We start from the raw sequence: 18299 nt of genomic DNA on the forward strand, positions 1-18299 counted from the left end.
GTGTCTCCTATGTAGTAGCCATTTATCAACTATTTGAAATATTTACCATTTCAAAAAAGGAAATAAGAAGGTCTCATCTATCTTGGTTTTGAATTCTGTATTTAAGCTATTCTGAATAATTATCCTTTAATTGTCCCTTTCGAAAAGTTTGACTCTCTTAATATTTCCCTTTAACATTCCCATAAAAGTTTTAATTTTAACTGAAGTTTATTTCATTTTCCCTTCATCCAAAAACCACAGCAGAAAAGTGTCATCTCACAGAGAAATATGGTGATTGCATGCATAGACGCAGTACTTCCAGTTCAAGTATGAAGACAGGGTATCCTGTGTGGAAATCGGCTAAGTAAAGCTCAGTGCGTGAAGACTTGACTTAGAGCAAATCTATATATCACTTCAAGAGAGGCATAAAGCACAGGAGAATGAAAAGAAATTCCAGCTGGAAGCTGGCAACAATTTGGTGGGGTGAGAGACAACTAACAATAGTTTAGAGAAAGCTAAAATCCCAGTGTCTGAAATGGGGCTGCTAACATAGGCAATGTGAAGTAGTCAAACCTGAACTTCACATGGCACAAAAACTCAAGAATTTAAAGCCTAAGAGTCCAATGAAGTCCTGAGTTCAGGAAGGGCTCAAGATAGAAACTGAATTGCTGTGTAAAGTTTTAAAGAACTGGATTGCCTTTCTTAGATCACAAATCCTCATTCCCCAGTCTGTCCCTAACAGTAAGCGAAGATGAAATTTGCTTTTAGAGGGTGAACCAGAGGCTCAGGGAATATGGCTGTAGTGGGGCATTTCACTGAAAATTTAAGAGGCAGAAAACAGTGAGATGCAATACCCCAGTGACCCTCTTTCACGTCATTCCCTCCCCAGATTATAACAGGGAGCGAGGTTAGTCATTGGCTAGTTTGAATAATTGCAGCAAGCTTGAGGCATAGGCAGTTCTTAGCTCTTAGGTTCTTAGTTGTCTAGTGCCAGGTCATGAGTGATTAGGGCAGATAGGTAGTGACCCTGAGAGTGAGAGCCCAGTCAGGGAGGTGGTTGGGTGTGGACTTAGTTTGCTATTCCAGAGGCGAACTGTCCAGCTTCAAGCCAGGGCCTCAAACTGGGCCAAAACTAGCATTAAAACAAACAAACAAACAAACAAACAAACCCCAAAACAATGTCACAGGGTATTGTTTCTTCTAGATCCTCTCAACAAAACGAACAGGTAGATTATGTGTGTGTGTGTGCGCATGTGTGTAAACCAACCTAAAACAAGGATCTCAGGAAAAGCAAAAGTCAAGATTAATAATATTACTGTAATTTCCCTCTAAATTAGCATGATGACAAAGGCAACTATCACAACCATTATTTAATGGTGTTATAAAATTAAAAGCTAATTCCACTAAGATATGAAATACCACAGAAATATAATCATTACTAATATCAATATTTATAAATGTATAAATCCCTTTTTGAAAACTGGACTATTGAAAACATAAAATAAGCAGTGGTTATGTACATTTTCAAAATTATTTTCATATTATGATTCAAACATATTCTAGGACAAATAACTTGCTCAAATGTTCTTTTATAATCTGCCTAGAGGTTTTATGGGTATGACATATTCAAACACAACTTATTAGGTGATTAAAAGTGAGTGAATCTTTGGTCCACATGACCTTTTAGATATATATGTGTCTGAAACAATTAGAAATCACAGAGTAAATTTTTCAGTTAGGGAAGCAATAGATTAAACAAAAAGAAATAGCATGCTTAACACAGGACTTCTCAGAGCTGTCATAATCTTAGTAAGTGTTAGAAGATAGGAGACAGAATGGATCAGGGGACAACCACATGGGTGGTTGCTCACAGTGCCTGGGTTTCAATTCAAAAGATTCACCACTGACTGAACTTGGCCACAGTAAATGACATCTCTTTACTGCTTGAATCCATTATAGATGCTCATTTGTCAGAACAAAACTATAAAGATAAGATTTCAGTTTCGTAGGTGGTGGAGAATATGAAAGTGGAAAGGTGCTATTCCGTTCTCTGCAATGGTACCTTTAAAAATAAACAGGAAATATTTAAATTTCAAACAATACCCATGTCTAACTGTTAATTCAGGAAGGACTCACTACAAATTACATTTGCCAACAGGCTTTGGGGTGCCCCCATTGAAAATAGTTTTTAAAAAGAATGAAACACTTGGGTGCCTGGGTGGCTCAGTGGGTTAAAGCCTCTGCCTTCAGCTCAGGTCATGATCCCAGGGTCCTGGGATGGAGCCCCACACTGGGCTCTCTGGCTCAGCAGGGAGCCTGCTTCCCTCTCTCTCTCTCTCTCTCTCTGCCTGCCTCTCTGCCTACTTGTGATCTGTCAAGTAAATAAATAAAATCTTAAAAAAAAAAAAAGAAAGAAACACTTAGGATTAAATTTGCAAATGTACAAAATATATATTCTGAATATGAAAAACAACAACAACAACAGCAACAAAAAAACATTGAAAGATATTAAAGAAGATCTAAATACATGGAAAGGCATTCTTTTTTCATGAGCTCCAAAATGTAATGATATGTTAAAATACTAGTAATCTCCACATGATTTACAGATCAAACTCTATTAAAATCCAAGCTTATTTCTTTGCAAGAATAGACAAACTAATGCTAAGATTCATATAAGAATGAAAGGGACTTAGAATAGCTAAAACAATTTTGTAAAAGAAAAATTTGAGGCACTCACACTTCCAGATTAAAAAAAAAAAACAAACTTAGCAGTTTTAGAGAAGTGGTAATTTGGAGAGTGTGAGATATGTCCACATATGGCATATGGATAGTGATACACAGTCATTGAAATAGAATTTAGAGTTCAGAAATAAACCTTCATATTTACAATCAATTAATTTTCAGGGGTGACAAGACCAATGGGGAAAAATTATCTCTTCAGCCAATGCTGTCAGATTAATTGGATATCCACATGCAAAATAATGAATTTGGGAACTTACACCATTATAAAAATTAACTCAAAATGGATCAAAAATCTAAATATAAAAGCTAAAAATATGAAACTCTTAGGAGACAACATAGGTATAAAATATTGTGACACATTCAAAGGGTTCAAGGGGACATTTCTCCCAAGAAGGTATATAAATAACCAATAAGCAAATGAAGAGATGCTCAACCTTGTTAGCCATAAAGGAAATATATATCAAAGCCACATGAAATACTTTATAGCCACTGGGATGGTTATAATAATAAAGATAGAGAAGGGCAAGTGTTAGTGAAGATGTGGAGAAGTTGAAATTCTCAGACATTACTGGTGAGAATTGTAAAATGGTATAGCTTCATTGGAAAACATTCTAACAGTTCCCAATTTCACTCTTTAGCAAAGGGTCAAAGGAAAAAAGCACATAGGTACATACAAAATTTGCACACAAAAGTTTATAGCAGCATTATTTATAATAACCAAATAGTGTAAACAACCTAAATGTCTATCAGTGGAGGAATGGATAAATAAAATGTGGCATACCCATGTGATGGAATGTCATTAATTTAAATTAATATTTAATTAATAAAAATTAAATATTGATACATGCTACAACATAGATGAACTTTGAAAATATCATGGTTAGAAGCCAACATGAAGGACTGTACGCTGTGTGATACCATTTATGTGAAATGTCCATAATAGGCAAATCTATAGATTTAGTTAGATTAATTAGTTATATTAATTAGTAGATAGATAATTAGTAGGTCCCTAAGGCTAGGATGAGCTTTAAGGATTGAAGGATATGGGGTTACATTTTGAAAAATGCCAATATTTTAAAATTGATTATGGTGATGAATGTATAACTGTGAATATACTAAAATTCATTAAATTGTACACTTTAAATAGTTGGCTTTATGGTATATGAATTGTATTCCTGTAAAACTATTTTTAAAAGGATGAAAGATAATCTCTATATATTCCTATATCTTTAAATATTTCTGTGTGTAACCATCTGTATCCACATTACACTAAGCATGAGTTCATACTGCTATCTTTAACTGTCTTCCATTACACAATGGACTGTTTCAGCCTTTTTCCCTTGCTGTAAATTCCCCCTCCAACAGTAAGAAACTGGTTGTTCCCATCTACTATCAACTTACTTATTTAATTCATATATATATATATATATATATATATATATATATATAATCAGAATTATTAACCATACCTTCATGTGGAAGGGCTTTCTCAACCAGAATAACCAGAATATGATACTATGTGCAGTACCTTTTTTCTTTAGTCTTTAGCTTTAGTCTTACTGATTCCGTTCATTTCCAAAGTTACCTAGTTCAGCACATTTACCGGTATTCCTTTCCAGGAGATAGTAACAGACATTTTAAATGCAATGAGATTGTTTTGTTACAGCTGCATTCCCTCTCTGGATCCTCTAACTTCTTAAATGACTCTTCTAAATGAATCTCTATTAAGATGCATTCTTTGTTCTCTAAAGTTTAATGTGCTTTCACTAAAGCCTAAGGTCATGTACTCATTATTGTAATATCAAAAAGAATAGTTTCATTACCCTGTAAATCTCCTGTGCTTCATTTATTCAGCCCTTCCTCCCTCTCCCTGAATTCCTGGCAACCACTGATCATTTCATTGTCTCTATAGTTTTGTCTTTTCAGAGTGTCTTATAAATGGAATCAGAATATATATCCTTTTAAGACTGGCTTCTTTTACCTAGTGGTATACATTTGAGGTTTCTCCATGTCTTTTTGAAGCTAGAAAGTTATTTCTTTCTACTAGTGAATAAATATGTTCTTGCATAGATGTACCACACACAGTTTTGTTTGTTTCTTTATCCATCCTATGGATAAAGTGCATCTTGGTCACTTTCAGTTTTTGCCAATTATGAATAAAGCTGTTACAAATATTTTTATGCAGACTTTTTTAGGTAAACAAATGTTAAAATTAGTTGATTAAATATGTAGGAGTGCAGTTCCTATGTAATCTTTTCAGACTTCTTTGAACTCTATGAGAAACTACCAAACTCTCTTGAATTCTGACCTGCAAGGAGGGTGAATTGTTATGATGATATATCCCACTTGATATAGTCAATGTTTTAGATTTTAGTCATCCTAGTAGATGTGTAATGTTACTTCATTATTTTAATCTGCAATTCCTTAATAACAAATGATGTTGAGCATCTTTTCATATGCTTACTTGCCATCTGTATATTCTTTGATGAGGTGCTAGCTCAAATATTTTGGCAACATTTTAATTGGATTGTTTATTTTCTTGCTAAGTGTTAAGAGTTCTTCATATATTTTGGAAACAAATCCTTTACCAGAATGCATTATGCAAATATTTTCTTTACATCTGTGACTTTTCATTCTCTTAAGCATATCTTTTACAAAGTAGATGTTTTTAATTTTAAAATATTTTAACATCAATTGTTTCTTTTTATGGATCATGCTTTTGATATTGTATTGAAAAGCACATTGTTAAACCCAAAGTCAGAGATTTTTTCCTGCTTTCTTTTAGAAGTTTTATAATAATAGTGTTTATGTTTAGATCTGTGATCCATTTTGTGTTATTTTTATGAAAGGAATGGCATCAATGTCGAGATTGCTCCCTTCCTTCCTTCCCTTCTTTCTTTCTCCTTCCTTCCTTCCTCTTTCTTCTTTCCTTTTTTTTTTTTTTGTTTTTTTTTTTTTTTTGGTTTTTCTTTTTGCATTTTTTCTTTGTCAAAGATCAATTAACTGCATCTGCATGTTTTTTTTTTAATAATTTTTTATTTTTTATCTGCATGTTTGCTTCTGCTTTGTTTTGTTTTGTTTGGGGGCATTCTGTTCTATTCCAATAATCTATATGTTTAGTCTTCAAAAATTTCATGCTGTCTTAATTACTGTAGCTTTTAGTAAGTCCTGAATCAGGCATCATGAGTCCTCCAACTTTTTCTTCTACTTCAATATTGTGGTGGCTATTATGGGTCTTCTGGCTTCCCATGTTAACCTCAGAAACAGTGGGATGGCATTGATTTTGTAGATCTAGTTGGGAAGAGTTGAATCCTAAAAATACTGAGTCTTCTAGTGCATTAATATAAAATTCTCTGTTTTAATCATCTTTTATTTCTTTCTCCAGAGTTTTGTAGTTTTCCATAGATAAGTTCTCACTTATTTTGTTAGATTTATACCAAGTATTTCCTTTTTTGTGAGCTATTGTAAATGATATTGTGATTTTCATTTCAAATTTTAATTTCTCATGGGTGATATATAGGAAAGCAATTGATTTTAGTATATTTTTGTCTCCTGTGACCTTGAACAATTATTTATTATTTCTATGAGGATTTTATTGATTCTTTGTGATTTTCCAGATAGACAATGACTTTTACTTCAGATTATTGCCTTATTGCACTAGTGAGAATCCAAGCACAATGTAAGAGGAGTGATGATGATGAAGTCCCAGAACCTAAGTCAGGTTCGGTGGGGTGAGGTTCAGAGCCGATGACTAAAGAAAGAATTCTTAAGACGTCGCTGGTGCAAAAGGTGGTTTATTAAAGCACGGGGACAGGACCCGTGGGCAGGAAGAGCTGCTGCCCCGGGTTGTGAGGGTAGGCATGTTATATACCCCATGGCTGGGGGGAGGTGGTGAAGGGATGGGAGGTTTCAACAGAGTTCTCACATGTTAGGGAGGGCCTACAAGGTGCCGGGGGGAGGCCTTGCCCTTATGGCTTGATCAATGTCGTCTTTAGGTCAGGCACTAACATCCAGATAGTTGGGAGATTCTTGGTGGGGTATTATGATCTTGCTATCATTTACATTCTATTCTACCTCAGCCTCCTCCAGTTTATGGTGGGGAGGGAGACATTAGGGCTTCAGGAACTGAGAGTTATTTGCCTCTGGAAATTTGTGATATTGATAAGGTAACCTCCCTGTTTAGATCTCTAGGACATCTGTAGAGCAAAGGAGATTCCTGTTCTGCAGGATTGTGATCCTTGCAAGTTAACCATTTATTGTTTTATGGCAGTCAGGGGTGCCTGAGGAATGCTACACATATGGAGGGGGGCAGGTGGAGGGGGGGTGCAAGGCGCCAGCTCTTGCTCTGTCCTCAGCCAGCCTCCTGCTCCCTCATCATTTCCCCCTGAACAATTTTGACCCTTAAATCTTTAAGGTGGTTGAAGGTGGAAGGTCTCATCTTCTGTAACTTCTTCCTGCTGAACAGGTGCGTAGAGCTGTCCCTACCTGCTCGGGTCAATATTGATCAGGGTAGGAATGTATAAGGGAGTTACGAAAGGTGGAGGCAGCTGAATACAGCACTGACAGTGAAGAGGCGTCCTCGTGTGGGATAAGGATCAACTGTCGTGGTGAAGTCATTGCAGTGATGGAGTCTCGGCACCAAGTAGAGAAACACTGAACAAAGCAACATATTAAGGTTAATAAGGCGATAAGAATGAGAAGCCCAAAAAGGAGATTTGGCCATAGCCCTCCTCCAAGCCAGGAACTTAACCAATCACTAAGAGAGAAAGAAGGATCTTGTAGAGCCTTAATCTGGGCATTCATATCCTTTATTAATCCTGTGACATTTTTGTGATAGTCTGGGATGTACATGCAACATTCTGTCTTGATAATTGCACATGTGCCACCCTGGGCTGCTGTCAGGACATCTAAGGCCATCCTATTTTGTAGGACTGCCTTGCGTATTTGTGAGACTTAGGTGTTAAGTAGGGAGATGCTATTTAGTGAATCACTAGGTGCCTTTGTAGTATATTTATTAAGGGCTTCTACATGTCACATGACATCCTCTAGTCCCACAGATGGAACAAAAATGGATGCTAAGTGATTATGCCATTTAAAAACAGATCACTTCCATCTTTGTTTTAAATTGGGGAGATTAGCTGGAGTTGTAATGGTTTTAGTAACGCGCCCATGAATCCAGGCAAATCCTAAAGTACAGCGACCTATCCATCCTGGAGGAAGCCAGGGCCACAGGTTGGTTCCACATATCCAGTGGGTTCCGTTTGGAGCTGGCCATCTAATACCAGGTCGCCTTACCCAGTCAGTAGCAAACCAGTCAGTAGCCTGGAGTACTATTACTTGGGAACACATTTCTAATGATAGCCATCCCAGATGTCATGTGTTATTTGCCCAAGTATCATACATATGATTTCTTTGTTCCCAGAATAAAACTCCCTTTTGATTGAGCTGTCCAATTGTGGGTGTAAACCACAAATATGTACCCCAGATCTGATATATGCCATCTTCAGTATAGCGATAAGGAGGGTTTTGTAATTTAGGCCCATATTTGATTGGGGAGTTATGGCTTGATAGCAATCCCCTTTCCTTCCAAATAGCTCCATGGGCATGTAGTACCAGGAAGGCATATTTGGAGTCAGTATAAATGTTAATTCTTAGGCTTTGGCAATTGCAAAGTGCTAGTGAGCACTATGGCATACCTAGCTTATCTTATTTTTTAATGAAAACTACTGTCATCAATAAACCAACTGTTGTTTGTATTTTTAACAGGGGCATCTTAAATCTGGCCATATAGAGTAAGCAAGATCAATAAACTCTGAACAGTTTTGCTCTATAGAGAAAGAAGTACAGTGGTCAGGTTCAGGCATACAGGTAACTAGGTTTAAGGTTTGACAAGTTTTAAGTATTATTTCTGGCATATCTGTTACTGTAGCCCAGTATTTAATAAGTTGGCCTCCATCATCTATTGGTGGCCTTTGGCTTTAAGACAAATCTGGACCTGATGTGAAGTCATTACAGTCAAGGACTGTCCCATAGTGAGCTTTGAGGCTCTTTTTATGAGGAGGGCTGTTCTAGGTTTCGCTAAAGCATCTGTTTGCAATTGCACCTCAACAGAGGTGGCCTCTAGGATAAATATGACTAAGGGATGAAACCAATAAAAAGACCTTTGAGTGGTCTAACCTTAACAATATCCTGATTACAGAGGATCACTGGCAAGTGAGAAAACTTGTCAAGAGATAAGGGGAGTTTCCCATGCATCATCCAATCCAATCATAAAGAAAGTGGGGTCATCCATTATCTCCACAAGTCCATAGTTAATCCTATGGAGTGCGATAGGTTGGCTTTTAGGCAATTTCATTATCCCAGCCACACATAAGGTGTTAGTTAAGTTATACAATTGTAGGGGAATCAATCCCATTTTCTAGTTGTTTAATCATGTGTGAGGGGGTTCTACTAATATCCCTACAAAATAATAAGATCGACTAAAGAAGCTATTGTGCAACTTTTCTCAAGCTTACCTCAAATTGTTTAGCTTAGGTAAACAAACATTTAAAGACAATCAAATCTAGAATTTAATACCCATAAAGGTGTGTTATTAAAACATAATTTTTCTCTCTAAAATAGCCCTCATTTACAGAGATAGCCAAATCAGGACTAATTCACTTGTGAAACAAGTCCAGTTTTAACAAACTTGGCCTAATTATTTACATAAACTCAGCAAGAACAGTGAGTGTGATCAATAGATCTTTTAGAATCTGCTTTGCTGGAACTTTGTATAAGGAATCTCTAGGTTGAACTTTTAGTAGCCTCTCTGGGCCAGAAGCCAAGCCCTGTACTTGCCATCAGGCATGCCTGCAATACCTTTGGGCGAATTCCTCTTCCTGAGACCGCACCTACCAAGAAGTGACATTCTTTACTCACCTGGTGAGGCTGCTGGGAACTCTGTAAGCAAGGTATCAGGCCAACAGTCCCAAGGGGCTTTATGGCTCCAGGTTTCATAAAGTCAACCTTAGTTCCTTTAAACTGTCTGGTCATATCTGAGTCTTTTCAAATATGACATCCCAGTCAAAGCCTTGGTAAAATAACCAGTTTCCAATTGTGTCCTGTTATAAGGAGAACAGATTCTTATTGAACTTATGCAAATGACTGATTGCCATGGAAGAATGCTTACTGAGACCTTTTGGTTTCAGAGGGTTCAGAGAGAAAAGTTGAATGCTTTGACCACTTTTACATCTCTATAAGTTACAGATAATTAGGAGGGAGTATCCCTAGTCTGGAAGAGCAAACATTAGAGAGAACCAGCAATGTTTAAAGTAAGACAAAACATTAAGAGACACAACACTATAATCTTTTAGTTCATTTAGTCCCATGTTACTAATTCTGGTGAATGCAGCTTTAGTCAGTTTTGGAAATTCTTACCCATTTCAGTTTTAGGATTTTCAAGTATATCAAATATCTGTATTTGTCCTGAAAGTCCTTTATAGGAATCTCCTTGAAGATAAAACTCATTTCACAAGAGAATTAAAACAATTATAAATGACAAAAACTCAGAATGGATATGGTTAGAGCTAAAGAGACGCGGGAGTTTACAATTTAGCTGCAAGGAAGTCGGGTTATTTCTGTGATACATAACATTTCCTAATTACAATATCAAGCAGTGATCTCTCAAAACGTTAAAACTTTAGGAAGTGTGTAGAATCTCTAGAATAGTTGTAGTATTTTCCCAAATGTAACCCAAGGTTTATCATTGGTTCTGTAGTACTTCATGAGCAACTTCGCATATCAAGGAAAAGCCTGAGTTAAAGAGATTTACAATTTAAATCTTGTCAACATTTGCTAAAATCTTAAGAAGTTTTAAAGCACATGCCTAAATATAATTAGGGATGTTAAACACCTGATAAACAAAACATAGAAATTGGGTTTTCTGGGCTGGCAAAGAGAAAACCATTTACATTCTCGTAATAGGAGATCAATTAATCTAAGAAAACTTTGTCCTTTGAACAGAGAATTTCAGTCTTGTACTAATGTACCTTTAAAACCCATTCATTTAGTCCATCTTAGTCTGTCCTGACCATAGCTATCACAAACCTTCTACAACTTTCCTTTGCATTCAGGTTTTGTCCCAAGCCATTTCCTTCTAAACAACCATCTCATTTAGGACAAAATTACCTTCCCTTACCTTCAATAAAATGTATTCCCATTCCTTAAATCTTTCTTACATATTTCCTACTTTCCTACATACAGAGTTTCCCTTATTTCCATCAGTCTTACTTACACTAAGCAGAACTTTGTATTCTTGGAAACACCTTTAGTTATTAACCAATTGTGAACTGTTACAACAGAATTCTTCAGGTGGCAATTTATGAATCAGTTAAGTGGAAAACAAGTTTACCAGCAGATTTAAATACTCTTAGTTTCTTTGCAATAAGAAGTCAAAAGCACAAACCTACATCCAGTAATTAACGACTTAGCATTTTATCCTGTTAAGACCTAGATGTCCACAATTCAATTCCATTTGTCATCCAAGCAAAACTTTAAAACTTCAGGTTACCAAAGACTTTGAAAGCTACTTCAGCAATTACCCATTAGAACTTTGAGACAGACAATTAACCATCAGTTTAGTCATTTCTTTGCTAACAAATTTTAATAACTTGAGCTTATTTGACCTTTAGTAAACTTCGAAGTTTCACATTTACTACTGTTAACTTAAAAGACAGGTCTTATCTTAATTAAACCAACAAACTTAACTTAGTTCCAATAGTGATTTACGTTCCACCTGGGCCCACTCCATTTTGAATGTTTACCTGAGACATGCGTGGGAAGATCTGGAGTGGGGGTGTTAAGTCCAGGGGGTGCTCTTCTTGCTCCTTGACAGTGAAGAGAGGAGCCATGGTGCAGGAAGCACCAAAGATGGTCTAGAGGCTGGTTATGCAGGCCCCATGCACGTTGGTGCAGAAACACAATAAGGGGGAAACAGAGGAAACAAAGTGCTGCCAGGAGGCAGAGAAAGGATTCCCGGTTTCAGAGCTCATAAGCCCCAACAGAGGAGCAGACGCCATGCTTTCCCACCAGCAGTGGGGAAGGGGTTAAGCAGTCCAAGTCGGGCCAGAGAACACAGGGAAACTTCCCCGAAACAAAGAGAGTTTCAGCAGCTGCTTGGGAATATTCCTTATGGTCTCTGTCTCGAGTTAGACCAACCCCAGTTGGCTCCAGTTATAGCCATTAACACGGGAAGTGAGTGAGGGAGAAGCCCCCACAACTATTAGGAGAAACAGAAATAAGGTCAGAGTCCCCTTTGCTAGGGATGGCCCAGCAACCGGGGTTTATTAGAAGAAGGCTTATTTACGTAATTACCATCCAATATGTCAGGAGAAAGTTTACTAGCGGACTCATTTGGGCAAACACATTCCACAAAAGCCCCTTATTTGGGGTCCTGGTGCAGAGTAATGAAGGCCTAGGTATGAGTGGTGAAGGTATCCTAGGTCCATTTGCCCTGTTTCCTGCAGAGATCTAACTGATAGATCCCACTGAGGCCATGCAGTGTTACAGGAGCTCAGTCCTTTCCTAAGTTTTGCAATCCAAATTATTTCCAGTGGGTTAAAAGGCACCCCAAGGTAGAGTCCTTGGGAACTGAAGAAGCCTACTGAGGCCATGCTTCCAGAAAAGTAGTGAAGGTCCATTACCAAATCCCCTGACTCCTGCGTGGCATCCCACACAGGGTATGTCAGAGGTTTTAGGTGTCATAAGCGACCAGAGGCGTCCCTCAAGATACTCTATTGATCACCATCCTGCCTTAAAAGGCCCTGGAGGGGTGCCGGCGTCCCTCCACTTCCCCATCGCATACAGATGGGTGCCTGGTGAATGGACTAGGAAACTGTGCCATGCCATGCCATTGTCTGTCCTGTAAACTGCATATTGTTTTGCCATATTAACCCATGGAAATACTAGAAAAGTTTGGCAAGGGGAAATTACCCAATTTCATAGCTTTAGGCAGTTTGTAGAAGACACTGACAAGAAACAGTAAAGACTGAAATCCATCGTGGTCTATGCGACATTCCAACACATGTGGTCCTTACAGCCAAATTCCCTAAGGAAACGGTCCCCGGTTGCATTTTAATTCAATCGGGTACTGGTTTCGGCCGGCTCCCAGTGGAGGTCTCGCGGTCAGAAGTGGCTAGACCAGGGATGTGGAGGGGATCACATTAGATCAATCAGGAGGATACCTCACACGGGAGTCTTAATATTGGCAGCCGTCCTGGTGACTTAGGTGGCTGTCCCGTGCCCAAGAGAGACAACTTTCTTTTTTTTTTTTTTTAACAATTTTATGTATTTATTTGACAGAGAGAGATCACAAGTAGGCAGAGAGGCAGGCAGAAAGAGAGGAAGGGAAGCAGGCTCCCCACTGAGCAGAGAGCCCTATGCGGGGCTCAATCCCAGGACGCTGGGATCATGACCTGAGCTGAAGGCAGAGGCTTTAACCCACTGAGCCACCCAGGTGCCCCAAGAGACAACTTTCTATAAGAACAGGAATGAAGACAGGCCATCAAGTTTCTGGGTCTTATTGCCATTCCAGCCAGGGTACTAACTTACAGACAAAAGGCAGACGTTCTCCTCCCCGTAGAGTAGCCACAGGCTAGAGGATTACAGCCTGAGCAATTGACATGCAAGTGTTCCTAAAGCACGGGGACAGGACCCGTGGGCAGGAAGAGCTGCTGCCCCAGGTTGAGAGGGATGGCAGGTTATATACCTTGCGGTTGGGGGAAGGTGAGGAGAAGGCATGGGAGGTTTCAACAGAGTTCTCACATGTTAAGGAGGGCCTACAAGGTGCCGGGGGGAGGCCTTGCCCTTATGGCTTGATCAATGTCGTCTTTAGGTCAGGCATTAACATCAAGATTGTTGGGAGATTCTTGGTGGGGTGTTATGATTCTGCTATCATTTACATTCCCTTCTACCTCATCCTTCTCCAGTTTATGGTGGGGAGGGAGACATTAGGGCTTCAGGAACTGAGAGTTATTTGCCTCTGGAAATTTGTGATATTGATAAGGTAACCTCCCTGTTTAGATCTCTAGGACATCTGTAGAGCAAAGGAGATTCCTGTTCTACAGGATTGTGATCCCTGCAAGTTAACTATTTATCGTTTTATGGCAGTCAGGGGTGCCTGAGGAATGCTACACATATGGAGGGGAGCAGGTGGAGAGGGGGTACAAGGTGCCAGCTCTTGCTCTGTCCTCAGCCAGCCTCCTGCTCCCTCATCAATGAGACAGATGATCCTTGCCTTTTTCTTGATTTTAGAGGGAAAGCATTCAGTTTCTCACAATTCCTTCTCTTTTTATTACAATGTACCCTGATTTTCCAGTTTATTTTTTTCTTTCATCCCAATTCTCCAACCCATCCCAATCCTGTTGTTATAGTGGAATCAAGATACCTTTGCTTTTGGTTTTTCACTTAATGCATGAAAGCCTAACTTTGATATAGGCCCTATGCTAAATTCTTGGAATTCAACTGTGGACAAGCCTCAGCTCTCAGAAAAAATAGTTGACTAAAAAAATCAAGGTCACAATGTATTTTAATAATTATATGTGCTGTGAAACCTGTCAGTTCACATATTTTATTTTCAGTACCTAGAAGCTACCATTTTTATTATTATTCTTTTTTCAACATTTTGTACTCTTCTTGAACCATCAAAAGAACTAATGACATTCCCTCTTTTCTTGTATATCTTCTTTATTCCCACCCCACATAATCAGTACAAACAATTCTCCTTTTGATAATCTCTCTAGTTTCTGCACTGTTCTCACTGCTTCCTTCTCTTTTCAACTACATATCTCGAAAATTTCTATACTTGGGATACACCATAACAACACTTTGTGTTTGGTATCATGCATATTTTGGTTATAGTTCCCATATAGTTCATACAGCATACATGGAGTATTCAAATATAATAATCCAGAGGGCAGTGGTGACAATAATTTGATTTAGACAGAAAACGAATGTAGGACTCTGAAAAACAATCTGAGGGGTTTGAAGTGGCAGGGGGGTGGGAGTTTGGGGTACCAGGTGGTGGGTATTATAGAGGGCACGGATTGCATGGAGCACTGGGTGTGGTGAAAAAATAATACTGTTTTTCTGAAAATAAATTAATTAATTAAAAAAACAAAACAAGTTTTTTTTTCATAACATTTATGCTGATTAGTTAGGTATACAGCCCATCTTTTTTTTCTTAAAGATTGTATTTATTTATTTGACACAGAGAGAGACAAGTGAGAGAGCACAAACAGGGAGAGCAGCAGAGGGAGAGGGAGAAGCGGGCTCCCCACTGAGCAGGGAGCCTGACCTGAGGCTCTCTATTCCAGGACCCTGGGATCATGACCTGAGCCAAAGGCAGACACTTAGGCAACTGAACCACCCAGGTGCTCCTACAGCACCTTTTTATAAGTCCATCCTTTACATTTTACAAGGAATAGGAAGATTAAAGAGAGGCTTTTTGTATATGTAAGAATATGGGGATACTTGTCTTGATTTTGTGTTTTAAAGAATAAAATAACCAATAAGCATTATTTTCCTGAATGATAGGGCTTTGTTACTTAGGCAATGTCTTTATGACACCCCAGATGTAACTAAATACAACTTCAGATCAGTTTTCAGATAGATATTCTCTGATTTATGAGGTGAGCAGCTGAAACAATTCATTACATTGCATTAAAAAAATATTTTGGTGGGGACAGTAGGGAAGAACCAAATGTGAAGAGGTGGAAAGGGGATAGAGGGTATAGCTAACACAAACATAGAGACAGTGGGAAGAATGTCGGGAAGGTGCCACACTGGGAACAGTTGTTTTGCCATTCTATACTTCCCACTACCTGCAGTGATAAACTTAATATTTTGGCTTAAAACACGAGTTTGTCTTGCTTGTTTCTCCTTTCTTAAAAAATAAGCTAATGAAACAATAGCATATAAAGGTGTTGGCTGGAATTTGCATATATGTGCATGTGCCCATGTGTTTAAAATACATTAAAATAATTGCTGTCTCTGAGATTTTCAGCTGTTATTGCTGACTCTCTAGTCTCCAAACTCCTTTCTGCATCAGCAATTTTGTATTTGATTTGGAACATGTTCTAAATATTCTCCACCAAAGACTGGAAAGCAGTCTTGTAGACAAGGAGTAAAGACCTTGCATAGACCTTTGATCACCCTGGCATGCTTGTTGTCCCTTCAAAGAAAAGCAGTGTTTCAGTATACATTTGGCTGGTTAATAGAGTTTACTTATCAAGTTGTCCTTGTGACTAATGATTTCTGTACAAGACATTGTAGGAAATTTAGGTGAAGTAATTTACTAATAAAATAGATTTTCTTTGACAGACTGACTTCTTTAATTTGAGAAAATAAAGATGAACCTTTATTTTAAGGAGTCAAGAATTTGTTCCATAGACATGGAATTAAGAAAATAACTACTATCTAAGAAGCTTTTAGTTTGATAGGCAGTTTTGTGAAAGCAGTTTGCTTATCCGTTTTAAAAGAGTAAAGATAACCATTTACTTGGCTTATCCTTGAGCTGAGACTTCCAGTATTTGAGTTACTCTATGATGTAACTATTGGAATACAAAGTGGACAAATATTAATCAGATATTTAAGTGACTACTAAATAAGAATATCTGTCTAGAATAACAGATTGTGTGTATTTGTGTGTGTCTGTGTGTGTGTGAGAGAGAGAGAGAGAGAGAGAGAGAGAATATTAATTAAATTTCTACTCTATCCTGGGGTTCTTCACAATTACTACTCCTCAAAACAAAGCTGTTACTGTCTTATTTATCACCATTTTACAGATTAGGAAAACGAGATTCATAGGGGTTAAGTAATTTTCTGAACATAGTAAGTTGTGGATACTTGAGTCATTGATAGAGTCTTTGATTTCAATTCCATTATTTTCAATTTATAGCTTTAATCAATCCTTTAGTGAGAAATAAACAATGATTACTTAATTTAACAGGTTCCTCTTACCTTGTCTAACAAAAGGACATTTCCAATAAATATGTAATATATTTTAAATTAGATTTTCTGTGTGTATAATGCATGTGCCCACTTTCCTTTTTGATTTTGTACATGAAGTTATGCTTATCTACATAGATATTACAATATAAGTTCTAAAGTACTGTTTCTTCCCATATCTGTGATCCCAAAAATGGGGAGTGATACAATATTTGGCTTAAAAATAAAAAAGTAGAGTTTATGGTATTATTTAACATGAATAATGTGTTTTATATTTCATGTTCCTTTTCATACATTGTAATACATCTATAAACTTACTTTGTGTAAGTAATTTTAATGTTGACTTGAAAACATAATTAGAGGACAGATTTTAAGAGTGAAATCTATAGTTTTAAAATAGGTCGAATTACTTAGGACATGACAAAAAATTGAGATAACTAAGTGTTATTCATTTGTACTAATAGTTCTTTTTCTTATGCTCCAATCTCCAACCATAAATGTTTATTTTTTAATTCAAAATAAATGACACTTATTATACCTCAATATCTGGTATAGTGGTCTTGTTCTTTAAACATTTTTTGCTTTTATTTATGAAATCTAAAAACATGGCTAAATGAAAATATTTTGTAACTGCCAACATGATGACGTTTTATACTATACTACCTTAAAGTATTTAGGAAGAACCATCAGAAGCACACATTTTCCAGATTTTCTCTTTGTTCTTTTTAAATAATATAAACTGCTCCACATAGTCCCTCTAAAACCAGGGAGTAAAGGAAAGAATCAATAAGAAAGAGATCATAGCAAACAAGCTGGGCATTTGTAGGGAGAAACATCTATCCCAAGTACAACAGGAGAAAGGGGAGGAAGTCTTAAAGTGTTATGGATAGGGGGAGGTTCAAAACATAAGAAAGTTATAAGTAAGTTGAGAAGGTAATAAATAAAATTTCAACACACTTCCAGAATATGCATGATGTAGAATGGCCCTAAAACAGAGTAATACTGATTATTTTTAAATTAAAGAATTTGTTCAAATGTAGATTTTTGTGATTTTTGTTTTAAACACTAGTGATTGAATTATCTTTACCATTGTTGAAAGAAAAAGATATTTGATTTTGAAAATTGATAATTCCATTGTCATTATTAGTTAGGTATAAAATCCATTCTTTTCCAAATAAACAATCATTATGAACCTGGTTTATCCACAGTTTCAGTCCTAGACACACACATGGATCATTTATGTGTTGGGAAACAGCAGCTTCCCAGCTCAGCTCTCAGATTTCCACAGCAAGATGATTTGGTCCTGAAGGAAATAAGACCTTGGTTGACAAAGATAATATTTACCATTGACACAGAGTTATTTTTTTGTAACCCAAACTTGTCATTTCTTAGACAACAAGAATACATAGTGTGAAAATGAGAAAGTAAGAAGGTAAAAGTTAAAATTCCAAAATATGTCCAGAGAATCATTGAAAGGAAGCTTAATAACCATACAGTACCTTTTATCTAGACAAATAAATTAACCTTTGATTAAAAATTACAAAATGATCCATTTGTTGCAAAAATTAAAGCCTGTTTGGTGTCACAAAATGTTT

General features: G+C 37.2%; 1 protein-coding gene across 2 annotated transcripts in view; it reads left to right on the forward strand.

The window, feature by feature from the left end:
• The window catches only part of SNTG1 (syntrophin gamma 1), a 954619-nt gene that overhangs the window by 608214 nt on the left and 328106 nt on the right, over positions 1 to 18299 (forward strand). The gene's annotated exons all lie outside the window — the stretch shown is intronic.

This window comes from Mustela erminea, chromosome 16 (genome assembly GCF_009829155.1).
Source record: "Mustela erminea isolate mMusErm1 chromosome 16, mMusErm1.Pri, whole genome shotgun sequence".
In the NCBI taxonomy this organism is placed as follows: Eukaryota; Metazoa; Chordata; class Mammalia; order Carnivora; family Mustelidae; genus Mustela; species Mustela erminea.